The sequence below is a fragment of the Aptenodytes patagonicus genome, chromosome 3, assembly GCF_965638725.1.
Source record: "Aptenodytes patagonicus chromosome 3, bAptPat1.pri.cur, whole genome shotgun sequence".
Lineage (NCBI taxonomy): Eukaryota > Metazoa > Chordata > Aves > Sphenisciformes > Spheniscidae > Aptenodytes > Aptenodytes patagonicus.
In genome coordinates this window covers 131,978,422-131,994,340 of record NC_134951.1, presented here as the reverse complement: position 1 = coordinate 131,994,340, position 15,919 = coordinate 131,978,422, and the positions used below count along the sequence as shown (strand labels likewise).

Below are 15,919 nucleotides of genomic sequence, written 5' to 3'. Positions count from 1 at the left end.
TCAGTTCAGAGTTTTTAAGTAGCCAGCAAAAAACAATTGTTCTGAGCTTCCCCGTTGGCATGTGGTCCAGGTAGAGTTGTGTTGTAAGCATACAACAGGTCCTGCCTCGGAGTGGCTGGTGCTAAAGAATCTGCTCACCTATATGCCAACATAACTCAGCGACACTTGGGCTGTTGCCCCGTTAGATGACTGAAAAGTCCTATAGAAAGTACTTGTGACCACCTCTTATCTCAAAGAGATCCTACAATCCAACAGTCCCACAGATCAAGGCCCTGCAAAATACAGCCCAGAAAGCAAACCCCACAGTGAGTCCACAGCACAGCCACAGCCAAGGCTGATTCAAATACACGCTTCACTCAGCTTCAACTCCAGAGCAGCTGAACATGTTTATAAATAAAGCAGCAAAACCAAGTCACAAAGCAACTCCAGAGCTAGGAGCTTCACAGTGCCAAATCCCAGCCTGAGGATAATTGTTCTGACGCTGCAGCAAACAAGCACCATAGTAGCACATGTGTGCACGGCCAGCCCAGATGCAAGTGGCACTGCCAGGCTGCCAGTGCCCTCCCTGCAGTGCAAGCGTTCCCACTGTTATGCTGGAGCATTCAGCCCCGCGCTGCCCGCTGAAGGGGTAGGAAGGACACTGCTCCAGCTCTCAGCCTATTCACGTGCAATACATCGGCACAACACACAAGAACACCAGGCTTCCCAAGGCTCCTGCGTGCAGCTCGCCAACAACCATCTCATGGCTGGTGTCCTCCATGTGACAGGAAAGTATTATTGAGAAAGACACCCTCCTTCTTCCGAAGGGGAAAAGAGATGCTGTATTTTCCACTCCCTTGGCCAGCTCCTGCAATGGTAAATGGCTCCTCCCTGTTAAAGACATTTCTTGGCATAACCTTTCCCTGCCAGGTTCAAGGGTCTGCCGGTCCCTAGAAGTTCCCCCCAATGCTACCCATTTGGTGGCACACTGACATTGGAACCTTCACCAGGAAGATTACACATTTTCCCAGTCAGAAAAATAAATTCTCATTGTAGTTCATTGCAAGACAAAAAAAATAAATCTAACTCCACTGAGAGAAGAGAAAGACATTATTCAAAACTTTGCAGAAAACTTCTGGAGCCTGAGAAATCATTCCAAGGACCTGATAGGTGGAAAATATCCTCCAAAAAAACAGCTGCATGAATAACCAAGCAGCAGAATACTTTCCACCATCTGCAAATTATCTTTAAGCATCCCTTGCAGCTTTTTACAACTTTCATAGGTCAACTTCTCTGACATAGGCTAATGAGAACATCTGTGATCAAAATCAAGTCATGCTCTCCCCTGTGTCCAACAAGGCCTGTCCTACCTGAAACATAGGATGGGAGGCTTGTAAGTAGCAGAGACATGGTGTGCACATGTCTCTGCTGACCCAATTTCACCTGAATCTGAAATTGGCTCCAGAAACACACTCCAGCTGCCAAATAAGAATCCCAACCAAAAAAAAAAAGATAATTACAGGTGAGCAAGCTGGGCATACCCATTTTCAGATCAACACTAACAGCCTGCACTTAATGCATTTGTGCATGGCCCATGGCAAACAGGTGAAAAGGAAAAACATTTGCAATATTTCTAACAAACCAGGCAGGCTCAGCAAGGAAGAACTCTTCCAAACCCACTGGTTGCATCACATTTTCCACTCAGCCAGAATTATAGGCTGTAGGGGCATGCAGCCTAGTCAAAAATGATGTTTAGTTAAAAAGCAGGTGTCAGATGCAGAGCTTTGCTGGCATTGGTGTTTGTCTCTTCAAGCCTCAGCTCTTGGGGCCAGGTGACAGCACCACAACTTCAGCTCTTGTTCCCATCAAGAGAACATCTCTCCTTCCTGACTGTAGGAAAAGATAACCCAACTCCATTCCAGCACACAAACCTGGAAGAAACAAGCATGGTTTTTATTTTTATTTCTGAGGTTTTAAACCCAACATCACGGTTTGCTGATACTTTAGGTTTGGAGCTGACGAAGCATTTCTGCACTGCTTGGCATGAGGAGTGACAGAGCAGCTTTCCAAGGCGATGGTGCACCACTTGTGACACCCTGCTCCCAAAGCACGAGACCTGATGGTCTGCACTGTTACTACAGGAGAAAACACTGCTGTGGGGAGACTTTTGTTTTAGCACTGCAGACCCCAAGCCCCAGGAACAGGACTCCCGTATCAGGGTGGGACAAATGACAACCCTCGTTTGCAAAGCACCAAGGCGGAAAAATAAAAGTCAATGACAGTACACTGGAGTCCTTGGAACTGGAATTCCTTGGATCATTGCGATACTGGGCACCAAAACCATTTCAACCTAGATGAGAGGCAGGCGGGGGGGTGGGGGTGGGGGCGGCAGGCAGAAAGAATGGGACACAGCCACGTCTGCCTGCAGAGCGCACACAGGTGACACCTGGCTGCAATGGTGCATCCATGGCACAGAGCAGCCCCAGCTCCCGAGTCCCAGCCTTACGGTACCTGCTGACATCTGCCTTAGCAGACGGATGACCCTTACCAGAGCATAAGCAATCCGCTCCCATCAGGCAGGAGATGCCGGTGCCTGGTGAGCACTACTCACTCCTCTTCCCTCTCAGCCTTCACTCACAGTCAGGAATCACAGTCCTGACTTCTGTCAAGTCTTCTCTTTTTGTGAGGGAGGGTGGAAGAGAGCAATCAACAGACAGAAGCAGAGTGTGGGAGCAGAAGTTCGAGCAAATTTCTGTCAAATTCACAAAACTGTTATGGCTGAGGGAGGGAAGAATGTCTTTTTTATATTCCTCAAGGACATTTTGTTACTAAACTTACAGCAATTTATTTTTATAATGTTTCCACAAGTGAAAGCAAGGTTTTGCAACTTGCTAGGCAGAAACATTTTTACTTTCCGTTTTGCTAGGTAAAAATTAATTTTGCTTGAGGGAAAGCAACTTTTTTTTTAAATTGCATTCTGGTTCAGACGGGGGGGGGGGGAATCACTCTTCACATAGCATGTTATATCTGTTTGTGAAGAAGGCCTTCCTGAGCTTGGTGGCGGTGGAGTAAGAGCAGTCTTGCTCATTCTGTCAGCAGCTACTTCCAGCACCTTTCCAGAGGAATTTTGGTTTCTATGTCTTCCCATTTCCCATCCACAAGCCCACCCCACAAAAGCAAAACCCAGGCTTGTAAAGATACCACTCCCTGCATCTTACAGATACAAAAAGCAGAAGGATGCTCAGAAAGGAAAGAGTCCAAGCCTGGCACCGTATCTCCAAGTACAAAGACCAAGAGGTGAGAAGTCCATGTTACCTATGGAGATGAAGGAGTCACCATCACCCTCCACACCCAAATATCAAGGCTCCACTAAAAGGATGAGCACATCTTATCCACATTTAATTTCTGTGTCTTCCCCAGCCTCGATGTGAATGTGTATCAGTCCCACAACTCGGACTCTGCCGCCCAGATACACATATCCCCAAGCGCTGATGGACAGTGCTGTTGTACACGTGGAAGCATGAACATGAGCTAGAATCTCAGGACAACTCCACTCATTAAAATACTTCAATGCTTGAGTATTTCATTTAATATACCTTGTTTCTAGCACACAAGCCCATCTTAGACTGCACTACAATTTTGGGATCTGCTAGGCACTTCTGCCACTGCCGTGATCTCCTGTGCAGTTTTATCTATACAATGCCGACAATCCACCAAAAGCAGATGACGCACAACCCAGAGAAAACCAAGGACCATTAGAAGCCCTGAATTTCATCCTGCTTCAGTGACTTTTACAGCTGCATAAATGCACTAACTTCTCCAGCATTCCCATCCCTATGGGAAGGCTGAAGGCCTTTAGGGTAGGGACTCTTCTGCTATAGCTCTTCTTCTAGCACAAGCAACGTGTTTATAGGTAAAGATACAGGTCTCGTGCACTGAGTGTGTTCTCTGGACGTCATTCTGGGCATGACAAGCCAGGACAACTCAGACCACCTAAAGCTGACCACGTGCATAAGTCTTTGCGTGCACGAGGGTGAAGAGATGGTTTCCTTTTCAGCACAGAGACAGCTGCTACTGTTCTGGCTGAAAACTGCCTGCTTGGGCTGTGCTTCAGCACATCCACACCCCAGGGTGAGTTCAAGGAAAGAGGACTGCACTGCTCTGTTTTAACACAGAGGAAACACCACTTTGGAGATGATGTATCAACCAGGAGAGCACTCACTGCTAACGCCAGCCTGCCTGCACAAGCACCAAAGCATGAGCGCAAGACTCCTCTCCCACCAAGCTGTTCACCAAGAAACCCGCAGTGGTTGTGGTAATCTCACTGCCTGGGTACGCAAAACAGAGGGGAGCAAATGTTTAACAGGAAAGATCAGACAGCACAAATTCACATGAGGTGGTTTGGGTTTTTTGGGTTAAGGTTTGCGGTTCAACGCAAAAAGGGCTCTAAAGAAACAGTAACAAGCGTAAGCAAGCAGTCTGGCAGAGTTACCTACTTCATAGCCAAGCACTACAAATTACATTATCATAATCTATGACTCACTGGAGAAAAACAGATAAAAGAGAAAGTTGCTTTTGAAATAACAGGAGGAAGTGTAAGAAATAATTGCATAAAAACTTCTTTGGCTGTTTAAATTAAACACTTTTGTGCCTGAGGGTCCAAATGAATATATGGAGGTCTTTTCATTTCTGCAGTAATCACGTATTTCCTGCTATTACTGATAATTATCATTACTGATAATGACTTTAGAATGGCACACTTAAGCAGGGCTGTTATTTTATTTGCAGCCTTTCCGAGGCGGGAGCAGCGACTGAGCACGTGGGAAGCGGTAACACCGGGGGAGGAACACGATGACAGCTTGTCAGCGGAAACATATGTCAGTTTAGTGAGGAGTTAACAAGGGGTGGTACCGGGACCTCGGCGTGCCACAACCAAGCAGCCTCTAACATACATTACGTCCCATCCTAACGCAGCCTATGAGCTTGTCACCTTCTTGACAGTTGATAAACCAAGTCTGAATTAACAAGTAGTTTCCTCTGAATTTCTCTAGTGCAAACCTAGCTCTGAATTTGGTAGCACATGGACCTGACCCAAAGCTCAACATTAGATCAGCTTAAGCCTTTCTGTTGGCTTCCAGTGGGTGACTCGTATTTCTAAACAGGACTAGGTGGTTAAACAATACTTTGTCTGAAGTAACACAAGTATTTCTCATTCTTTCCTCATCAACTTTTGTATAAGCTAAAACTGTTTACCAAACCTAGCCCAAAATCAACAAGTGTTTTATAGTTAAACAATATCCCTTTTTTGTGAATAAACTCTGTCCAATTTTTTTCCATCTCCAGTTCCACACATCCTTCATGTGGATACAAGGACAAGAGGATGGTAGAGGAGGCCAGAAGAACATCTGCTGCATGACAGCACAGTCAGATACTCCCATGAAGAGCCACCAGGGATCCAAGAGGGATGAGTTAAGCACATAGGATTATAGGACTGGAAAATTAGGGAACAGGAAACAAGACCAGAGGCTCTTTAGAAAAAAAAAGTGGGTTTTGTTGTTCTGCCTCCAGAAGCACTCAACACAATCAAATACAACAACAGTATCAAGGCAGAGAAAATGATAAATATTTCTCAGCTTCCTTCTATTAACAGCACTCATAGCAATAAGGCTTAAATTGACATTTTAAAACATACCAGCAGGTACTTGGATCCCACAGCAACAAGTAGCTGAAATAATCTAGTAGCCTTGCGAAGATAGGTGTCCCCTTTTGAGGCTAGCATTTCATCTCATCCATTTGCCATGGCTTGCTACTTTCCCTGCCTTTTTTGGGGAGCACACTTTGTTGCCCACATCATCCATAGCTGAGAACCAGCTTGCAGCTGCTTCTAGAGCCAGTCACTCAAAGAGCTGAACCCTAACCAAGTCATACGTGCAACTACTAACTAACTCTGTCCACACTGACAGGGCAAGGGAGCTAGAAGAAAGATTACCATGTCATCATTGCATCAGCTACGTTCAACAGATTTTCAAAAAGAAAGATAGCCTCTTATTCGCTACCCTGATACAGAAGCAGCCATCCTCCAGATCGAGCCTTGCAAGATCTATTCCCAAGTACTATACGGCTCAAAAATCCCCATGGGTTCAGTGAATCAGGGCTACGTAGTACAGAACAAACAGTGTGTTTTAAAGGTAACTGCTCAAAAAGACCATGCTATCACTCCAATTGCAACAGCTTCAGAGTGAAAAATTACAAAAGGACAAAAAAAACCTACAAAAAAGGTCTTTAGGCTGGATTCTGTCCATTTCACACCTTTAATATTTCTACAGTGTATGTTTCAAAGGAAAAGTGAGCAAAACCCCCACTATTTGGAGCAGTTCTGATGATAAAATGCTACCAGATAGCCCACTGGGTAAACCATTAGAAAATAAAAATAGCGGTTGCAAATGTCATGCCAGGCTTTCAAATGAGCCTGAAAATACACATGCAGTTAAAGAAAAAAGATCTTTCCTTTAGCATGTAAAAACGTGTTTACTGCCAACAGACCTCAAAAGCCAAGTGTTGCAAAAAAACACAAAACACTTCAAAATGAGGCATTTTATTTCCCTCCCCCAACAGACGAGGTGAAACTGCTTTTTTAAATGCTCACTTTTGCCTAGCTGTGGGTGTTTATACAATTTAATTTTTGGAAGTAGGCAGGAAAAAAAAAAAATTGTATTTTCAGGCAGCATTTTCCTACCAATACTCACCAAAGGGAAGGAGAAGCACCTGAAGGCCAAATGCATATAAGCGCATATCTTGTGGGGATGCTAAGGAGGTTTAAGCTCTGCTGATTCCCAAGTAACAGCAGATGCACGAGGGTTAGGTTATGCGCCGCGTGTGAATTATGCTCAGCAACATCAAAATTTTAGCCAAATTGCCTCAATTTCCTTGAGCAGCACTGTATAGGCAAGCACTTAGAGAAGGCAAAGACAGACACACCCGGTGAACTCTCGTGCTTCTTGACTACTGCACTACTTCAGGTCTCTATTGTCACTTCGGAGCTAGACACTATTCAGGCACCTGATCCAGCACTAACACAGCCAGCAGAAGGAGGACTGTGCTGCCCTGAAAAGGTGTTGAATCAAGCCTTTGATCAGCTTTGTTTAATAATATCAATTATTAGTGTCAGAGATGTACATTGATTTGAACCGCCCTATTCCTACCTACACTTCTAAACACAAAAGCTGTCATTACGAACTGCGCTGAAGTTCCTGACATCCTAATCTGCTGGGACGATGGTTAAGCTTGCATTAGACTAGATTGACCTCAGCAGCCCAGTTCCATCATCAGGTCCCATTTCAATCTCCTGAATGGCTGTTTCGCTCTTGGCATTAGCAAAGAGAGCAGCAGGATGAAGTTGTATGGACTTATGACTGGTGGCCCATTTTGTGCTGGATTCAGAAACCTGGCATCATTCTGAGCTGCAGGGAAAATGGAAAATTCTGAAATTCTTCCCAAAGCACAACTAACAACACTTTGCTTTCTCATGTCGTGTTATCATATACGGCACAAAAATCATTCAGAACAAGACAACGTATCAATGCTATTTACAGCATCACTTCTACCAGCTCTTCTTTTACTCACTTAATTTGCTGAAAAGCAGAACTGAAGTATTCTGCACATAGCCTACAGTCCACTGAAGTCAACAGATTACTTCCACAGACTTTTCAATAGAGTCCCGCTCCCATTCAAACCAAGACAATTCAAACACTTATGACTGCCATCCAGCCTAGCATTAACGATTTACATTTGCACTATGATAATGGTCCAAATGAAATCCACGAAACACCACACAGGACCTAAACTTTGTTCCTTTTACTTTCTTTTCTACAGTACTTTTAATCAGTTTGCTATTACAGAATGTATTCTGTTGTAATGTCATGATAATTCAGAGAAAAAAACCCAGTAATTCACCTAGGTATTTCTCTTTCTCCTGAGCACTATACAATGTACTCAGTAATTATTGTTTTATCTTCTGGAAAAGGGGGAGAAAACACACACACCACAAATAAAATCCCACACATTTCCTATAGGCCACTTTATTTGGTCAAGGCAGCAGAAACAGCCGAGGATTGTGAGATAGCAGGTGCCGACGTACACAGAGTGGTGGGGGAAAGATTACTATAGATGCTGATGTGAGGCCCTAAGACTGGATCTGCACTATATGGGAGATATGCAAACAAGTAAAAAATTGAATAAGAAGAATTTCTGTACTAGTTTTTGCTGTCTAAAAAAGACTATAATCATCCACCTGTCCAGAAATGTTATTAAGGATTACAGTGGAGGAAAAATTATAGGCAGGGAAGTGCAGCAAGAACTGTATTTGTCAGAATTTCTCTTGGGGCACGTAACCTACATAAGTCCTGAAGAATGGAGAAACACCTTTTCCCACCCCTCCCTTGAACTTTGAGGAAATTACATCCAAGCTCTGCTGTGAAAAGAAAAAAAAATAAAGGACTGAACAACTTATAAAGCCTTCTCTTTTAATAGTGATGTATTATGACGACTTCTGTTTAGATAGAAATAAAAACAATGCAATCGATTGGATGCAAATTGAAGACTCCCCATCTTGTTCCTTTTTCTATCATCCATGAAAAGTTTTTTTGTACAGGGTTGCAAGTGATTCGCCCTTTTAACTATGGGACAGGAAACTGCCCATCTAAATACAGGGGGGCTCTTTCAGAACAAGTACAAGAAATTGACAAAAAGCCACAAACAGCTCAGGGAAGGCAAGTTCAAAAAGCACATCAGCTCATCTCCTACAGTTAAATACCCCCCCTACCCAACCTGCCTTAATTCTGGCTGCAGGTGGATCCCGGAGGACGTGAAGCATACGAACACAGCCAACGTGTTTGTGCCCTCCTCCCCTAAAAGCTTCTGAATACATCAACCGACTTCCACAAAATATAAGAGTAGCAGAGTTTCAATGACATTAAGTTCCTATGAGCTTCATAAAAACAGGAGTCAAGGAGATGAGGAGGACCCTGCTAAGGTCCTTCCCCAAGGGAGGACAGAAGACTAGGTTTCTTTGGGTCCACTGCTGGTGGAAGTATTGTACTAAATATATGACTACCTACTAATTTCTCAGATAATAATCCTACTAGCACATCATCACTATGTACATTCCACCGCTAGAATCGCACGCAATGTTTATGCAAGAACCACAGAAGACATGCTTCTTATGATCTCAGCACTTGGCTATTAGCATATATTAAACATTGTCTTGTAGTCTAGCTGACAGCAGGTCCTCCTCTTAACCCTAGTTGCTGAGGGAGTTTGCAATACCTATATGGTGCACACATACAAGGAAAACAACAAGCATGTTTATTGACTTAAAATTTAGTAAGTACAAGTTTTTTGGCAGTAAAGGTGATACCAATACAGATATCTGGAGGTAAGAAAGCCAACTGTAAGACCAAGGAGCTGGAAGCAACTTTCATTCCTACCTGGTTCAGTGCAATTTCTGACATATGGCTGCCCCCCATCCTCTGGGACATCAGTCGTGTTCTCCTCATTTGCTTGCAGTAGCTGTCTCCCGCTCCATTTGTCATTACTTTCCTCAGAATAACTCAGGGCATCATAACCTAAAGGAAAAGAGCAGCAGATACATGAGACTGCACAGGAAAGGCAACTCCTGATTCTGTTCCTGAATGCTTGGAGCAGCCAAAACCAGCATCCCTTGGGTTAGAAACAGCAGTGTTTCTAATCCCACTGGAAAGGTACACTGCCATTAACTCCACATCCCAGTTAGTCCCAAAAACATCAGGAGTCAGGTTCATTCCTCCACAACTTCAAAGGTTCATACTAGAAGAGCATCTATGGTTTCACAAGAAGTTGTAAGCTTCAATCAGTTTAAAATTGGACTACCATCCACTGTTTTGCCTTAAAAAAACCAAAACAAACAACAAAAGCCCTACAAACCACCACACAACAAAAAAACCCCCTACTTTTGTAGGCATTTCACTGCTGTTAAGTATCAGCAAAACTCTGCTGAATTTTGCACATGCTTATACAGCATTTACGCCATTTCTGCTTAGGATTACAATCCAATTTGCTGCTGAATGAGGCCTTGGAAACACAGTGTTTGACACAAAAGTTAGGTAGGCTTCTTTGTGAATCAATAGAACACTACGCAGGTGTTAGGAAAGCTCTGCCCCAATGGAGCGTGAGGTTCCTCGGGACTGCAAGGGCAGAGCTCAGCAACCCACACTGAGTCAGGAAACACAAGCAGGGAGACTGCATCGGAGGGGGGACTGAGGCAGAGGAGCAATCGCCATTTTCAAATTACATTTTGTAATAAACATCTGAACAGTTATTTTCAAAGTGGTCAATAGGGATCCATTTCAATATCTTGTGCCCAAGTCTAATGACATCAGTGGAAAGGCTCCTGAACACATTCACTGCAGGCCAGGCAGCAGCTCTTCAATGCATTAGGAAGCATTCATTTATAAACATGAAATCTACATTCCTTCAGGTTCTGCTCACAGAGCACAAAACAACTGATGAAAACATCTTTATGAGAGTGTAGCTATATTCATTCTCAAAATGGTTCTTATTAAGCCCAACTGCACTGTTATTCCCACCCAACACAATCTCACCAAAGCCAGAGCATGCCTCCAAGACACTTCAGTAGCCCTCTCTACTTCTAATCATTAAGAAACGTCTATAAACATCAGGGGCACGTACTTCATATAAAACTGAAAAAAGGGATAAACCCCGGTCCAGCAGGAGCTAACCATTTTAGACCCAGGGGTCTGAGTGTACTCTTTACCATGCCCTGTCCTCCTAAGACAAAGCGCGTGCACTTTTACTGACTTCTTATTTTCCAATACCAGCCATATTGCTTTTGCTCACCAGTTTCTTTACCAGCAAGACACAGACCTGATTGCAAAACAGCTGCACACTCTCAAAGTTTCAGTGCTACACAATTGCTGTTGAGAATACCAAGAAAACCCCCAAAACTCTATTCCTAGGCACTGCAACCCAGTGAAACAAGAATCACCATCTGGAAGGCAAGGAAGTAGCAAAGAATAATAAGATAAGGAGACTGAAGTGGCACATCTTCAACTCTAGCAAAGGATGACAAGTAGCCAGCACCAGGACTTTGCCACGGAGAAGCCACAAGGAACTGAAAAGTGAATATTGAGAAGCAAGTGCAGGCAGTGATAGCTGGGCAAGAAACACACCAAAAAGTCAACTCACTGGGTACCAAAACCAGTTTGCGTTTAATAAATGTGAAGACACATTATACCAACTCCCGGCTCCCATCAGCAGCACAGCACATCAAACTGTAATTGTTCTATAGCTGCCTCGTGACCCAGGCTGACGGACTGGTTCCAGCTGCACACTTGCAAGGCACAGGGTGGTTTCAGGTACAAGTATGCAGCAAGTAACCCTACAAAGTACCACCTTACTTTGTCTCATTACTTCTGACTCTCCTTGCTTTACTCTCCCCTTCAGCTTTGCCTTCATGCTGCTACGTGAAACTGTTTTAGCAATGTCAACAAAAACAGCTGGCTGATTTCCATGTTATTCTTGGCACAATGCTGGTCAGCCTTGGACATGTCATGTCTAATTAGCTGAAAGCACATGCTCATGTGTCAGTTCCACGCATCCTATGTAGTTTTAGATTCAAGGGAGGAAGAAAAAAAACTTATTTTTTTAAGCCGCCAAGGCATCCACTTTAAGCAGGCACACACACCAAATCAGCTATCTTGCAACAGAGACCTTGAGCCCATCTAATAACAAACAGCATTTGAGAGAGATTTCCACCCACCCATCCATCCATCTTTTTTCCACCAAGCAGAACACAGGCTCTCTCACAAGGACTTTGCTACTCAAGTTACTCAAGTGCATATCACCGATACCGTCCGTGGCCTTTCTCCTGCATGCGCTCAGGTTGCAGCAAGGCCTGGCTGTCCTGCCCACTGGGAAGAATATGCAGTGTCTGTCAAACTTCTAGGGTGTTTTGAGGCCACCAGGAAAAGACAGGCTTTACTCCACACAAGGAATTCACAGTGCTGGGGGTCTGTGCAGAAGCAGAAGTCTGCATCCAATGCCTGATACTTCAAAACCACCTTTAAATCTGAACTATTCCCAGTTTTGTCCAGCACTTTGGAGAAAGATCACAAGCAAAGAGCAGTGGAACAGAGATTCAAATCTTGGGGCAATGTCTCAGAGGGTGCGTAAGGATACAGTAAAAGGTTCTCTGCAGGTCCCAACCCTTTTGTTCGGTTTTCTGACTCATCCCATTGAGAAAGAGGTGGTCAACCTGAGACTTCTCTGTCTTGCCCACATCACAGTCTGCTCAGGGCAGCTCCCATGTCACGCTACCAGCAGGGAGGCAATGCTTGGGAAGGGGCTGTCTGGAAATTTGCATCCCAGGCCAACGGCAGTGACTGTGACAAATGCTCCCAAGACACACAGGAGTCTGCCTGTGTGCATGTTTGGGGGAACAACCACGGCACCTCTGTTTTCTAAGCAAAAAGTGTTTAACTCAGTAAACTAAATATCATCATTTGAAGCTTCAAGCACTTTGTACTTGCTATGCTTTACAAACTTTAGAGAACGCTGTTTGCTGTTTGTTTAGTCTGTGAGCATGGGTAAGAGCTTAAGCTGTGAGTTAAACGTATACAAACATCACTGATAGAAGTGGACTGTGTTTCTCAGAATGAGCACATGCAATAATGCAGCATCAGGCATCTCCCATAACAATAAACATACTCTGGTAATCTGAGCTAAGCAGTTTCAGTTCCACATACGAGCTGTTTTCAAAGCAGAGAGGCTCTTCTCCAAGCAGTCAATGCTTCGTTGTGTGTCGCTGCATGGAGAAAAGGCACGAGGGAGAACCCGCAAGGACTGCAACGGCCCAGAAGTTCCTGCAGAAACCTCTCCTGCTCCCTCCCCACCCACAACGCCTTTCTCGCTCAGATTGCAAACTTTTCCAAGCAAGGGGTAGAGAAGAAGAAAGTCATCTGAGGTGACTTTGGAAGGGGAAAAGCTTAATTTGGCAATAAAAGTGTTTATAAAGGCTACATTCAGCATTCACACAAATCAGCGTAAATAGCAGCAGAACTTGTCCACAGCCAAACTTGATGGGATGGCTGTGACTTACACCAGTAAAAGCTCTCCTCTGGCACCTCCAGGTTTAAGCGGGCTCAGATGTCCCACAGCAGGACTCGCAACTCACTGACCCCAAAAATCATATCTCGGGTATCTCCACTCCAAAACACATTTGGCTCAACAGAGCAATAGAAAATAGAAGTTATACATGAAAGGAGATGCTTTCTTCCAAGGTTTGGCCTTCCAAGGATTTTCCTGTGAAAACAGGGACACACCAAGATTTTAACCTTGCTAACAAGGACATTTTATGACAATTAAATGGGGTCCACGTTTCCCTGCTTGCCGGCACCAGCCTCCCTGCGGCATGGCCAGAGGTAGCTCAACGCCTGTCCTATGGGCACAGGCTGCACTCCTATCAGCCCTCGCAGAAAATAACTCAGAAACTTGGATTCGTGTTTCGGCAGATTCAAAGAAAGACAAACCGACTGCCAGCTGCAGTTCAACCCTTCACACGTGGCTGCCTATAAAACAGGGACCTCACCCATCCCATTGGATGCAAGGGGCACCACCATCTTGGCCTGGCAGCATCTCTCCCTGCTTCAGGTGCTGGCACGAGGCAGAACCACCACCACCACCAAGAAGCGCTGCAGCACCCCGCACCAGGGACATCACCTCGGCCGTAGCATCCCACCATGACAGGGCTGCATGAACAGCATGCCGCCACCACCACCACGGCCAAGTGGATGGACCCGCTCTGGCTTCCATGGCCCCTTCCCATCTGCACCAGTGAGGTCCCACCTTGGGTTGCCACAATACCCGCAGCGGGAGCATCAGCACCTCAGGCTCGCCTGTGGGAAAGGCACAAGTATTTTCTATCTATAAATATTATACAATCACATCCCCAGGACAGTTTCAAAAAGGCAGATGCAACAATCACAAATTCTCTTTGAGAACAAATCTTTTGCAATATGCACTTTTGGCTTCTGATTTCAGACTGTATCTTGCTATCCTTTATTCACCTGTTCTAAGGCAAAACTTAGGCTGACTTGAAGCTTCACATCAGCTAGCAAAGGCTGAGGGGCCTGAGCCCTTATGTCACTAAACAAGGGCCTCATCCTTTGATTTCAATATACACTAAATCACAGCCAGCAAAATGTAGAACAAAAATCTGATTCCGCAGAGGGACTATGAGAACAGCAAGGAGTAAGCAAAACTCTTCTTTCAAGGAAAAGTAGGAAAGGTTATAGAAAGAAAGTTAACAGTTTTCTTTCTGAAAGTGCAGTTACTGAGAATTGGATGATTTTTAATGGGAAACATGTCAAAGCCTTTATGTCAAAGCCTTTTTTTTTTCCCCCCTCAGCAGAGGTAAAGACTACTAAACATCTTGCATTAGCTACATTGTCATTTTGTTCAGGCCAGTATATAGATTTAGACATTTTTCTTATTAATGTTTTAGCTGCTGGCTTTATAATAAAATAATACTGTGACATCTTTAAAAAACTTTGCTACAATAAAGAGTTTTTCCGAAGTTCTGTACTATAGCATATTCCAAAGTGGGTGAATTGTTTTTCTAAGCACTGAATGTCACCACAAGGTATTTTCCACAACTTCAATTACCCAGCACCAGTTTTACATTACAGACTCAGAACCCAGGTTCTGGAGAGCTTTGTGCTTCCTCCCAGATATATTCCCATGGACAGTAAGTATACGAGTCATTTTTCCCTGTCTTTGTGCCTGTACTGCATTTCATAATACAAGTAAGACAATGCAGATGATGCATTTCCACTGGCCACGTCTCTTCAAATAAGACAGGGAGCACATCAGTGTGTGTTTGCTGTGAGCTCCCGTCCCTGCCAAGTTGGGGCAGCAGTCTGGTGAGAACAGGCTCTCTAGCAAGATTGATGATCCGTTCTACTTATGATCAGGAAAATGAAATAGAGTGGAAAGAAGAACTGATCAAATTGCTTAGAACTTCTGAAAACGCTGTGTTTGTGACCCAGATCTCCACGTGGGAACTCAAGAGCTCCTTACGCTATTCCAGATGGCTCTGGCTGGAGTTTGCAACTTACAGCACTGCAGAAACACAGCTAAACACATCCTGATCTGCACTTTTCAGCATGAAGAATACTACTTTATAATGCCATATGACATCCCAATGTTCCCCAATTGCACACTGATCTCAGAGGACTGCATTTATTTTCAGCATCAAGGCAAAGGAACCCCAACAAGCCAGAAATGCGGCAGGACCTCAGAGCAGACGTCAAATCTGTAGTGGGGACAAAGCAACCCGGTGTGGAGCTTGGGGTCCACCTGTGCTCCTGTGGGACAGACAGTGCCGGGGGGCCTTCGCGTGGCTAGCCAACACACCTTCGACAACTGAATGAGACAAGAACACCCAAAATCACCTCTGGAAGGAGGGATACAGGTCAGGGGAGACAACGATTTTACACTGATGTGACGTTACCTGTCTTACGCTCAGGCATGTGGCTCCCCAGCAAAGACTATTTCCACACAGGTTTACTTAACACACCTACACAGATGAAGAAAACCCTTTTTAATCTTTTTATTGTGATAAAAATGAGCGCAATTGCCCCCTTCATTAGGATTGTTCATTATTTCTGGTCCAGTAGCACTGAGTGGCTTTAGACGGGAGGGGACACCACTCTGCACGGCACCGTACGCAGGCAGCCCCTGCCCGACATGCTGCACTGTCCAAGTGCACGACTAGCAAATACAGCAAGCTCACACTAACCATGAGGCCAAGTATTTAATGCATACATACAGCCTCTCCTCTAAGTGTATGCCACCACATGAGGGAGAGACTTATTAGCATCTTTCT

General features: G+C 44.5%; 1 protein-coding gene across 1 annotated transcript in view; it reads right to left on the bottom strand.

Annotated features, from left to right (window-relative positions):
* The window catches only part of SLC24A3 (solute carrier family 24 member 3), a 180,163-nt gene that overhangs the window by 139,593 nt on the left and 24,651 nt on the right, over positions 1 to 15,919 (bottom strand). The window contains exon 2 of the mRNA XM_076335280.1: positions 9,465 to 9,602. The gene's annotated coding sequence lies outside the window, so the exon portion shown is untranslated. The remainder of the gene's footprint in view (positions 1 to 9,464; positions 9,603 to 15,919) is intronic.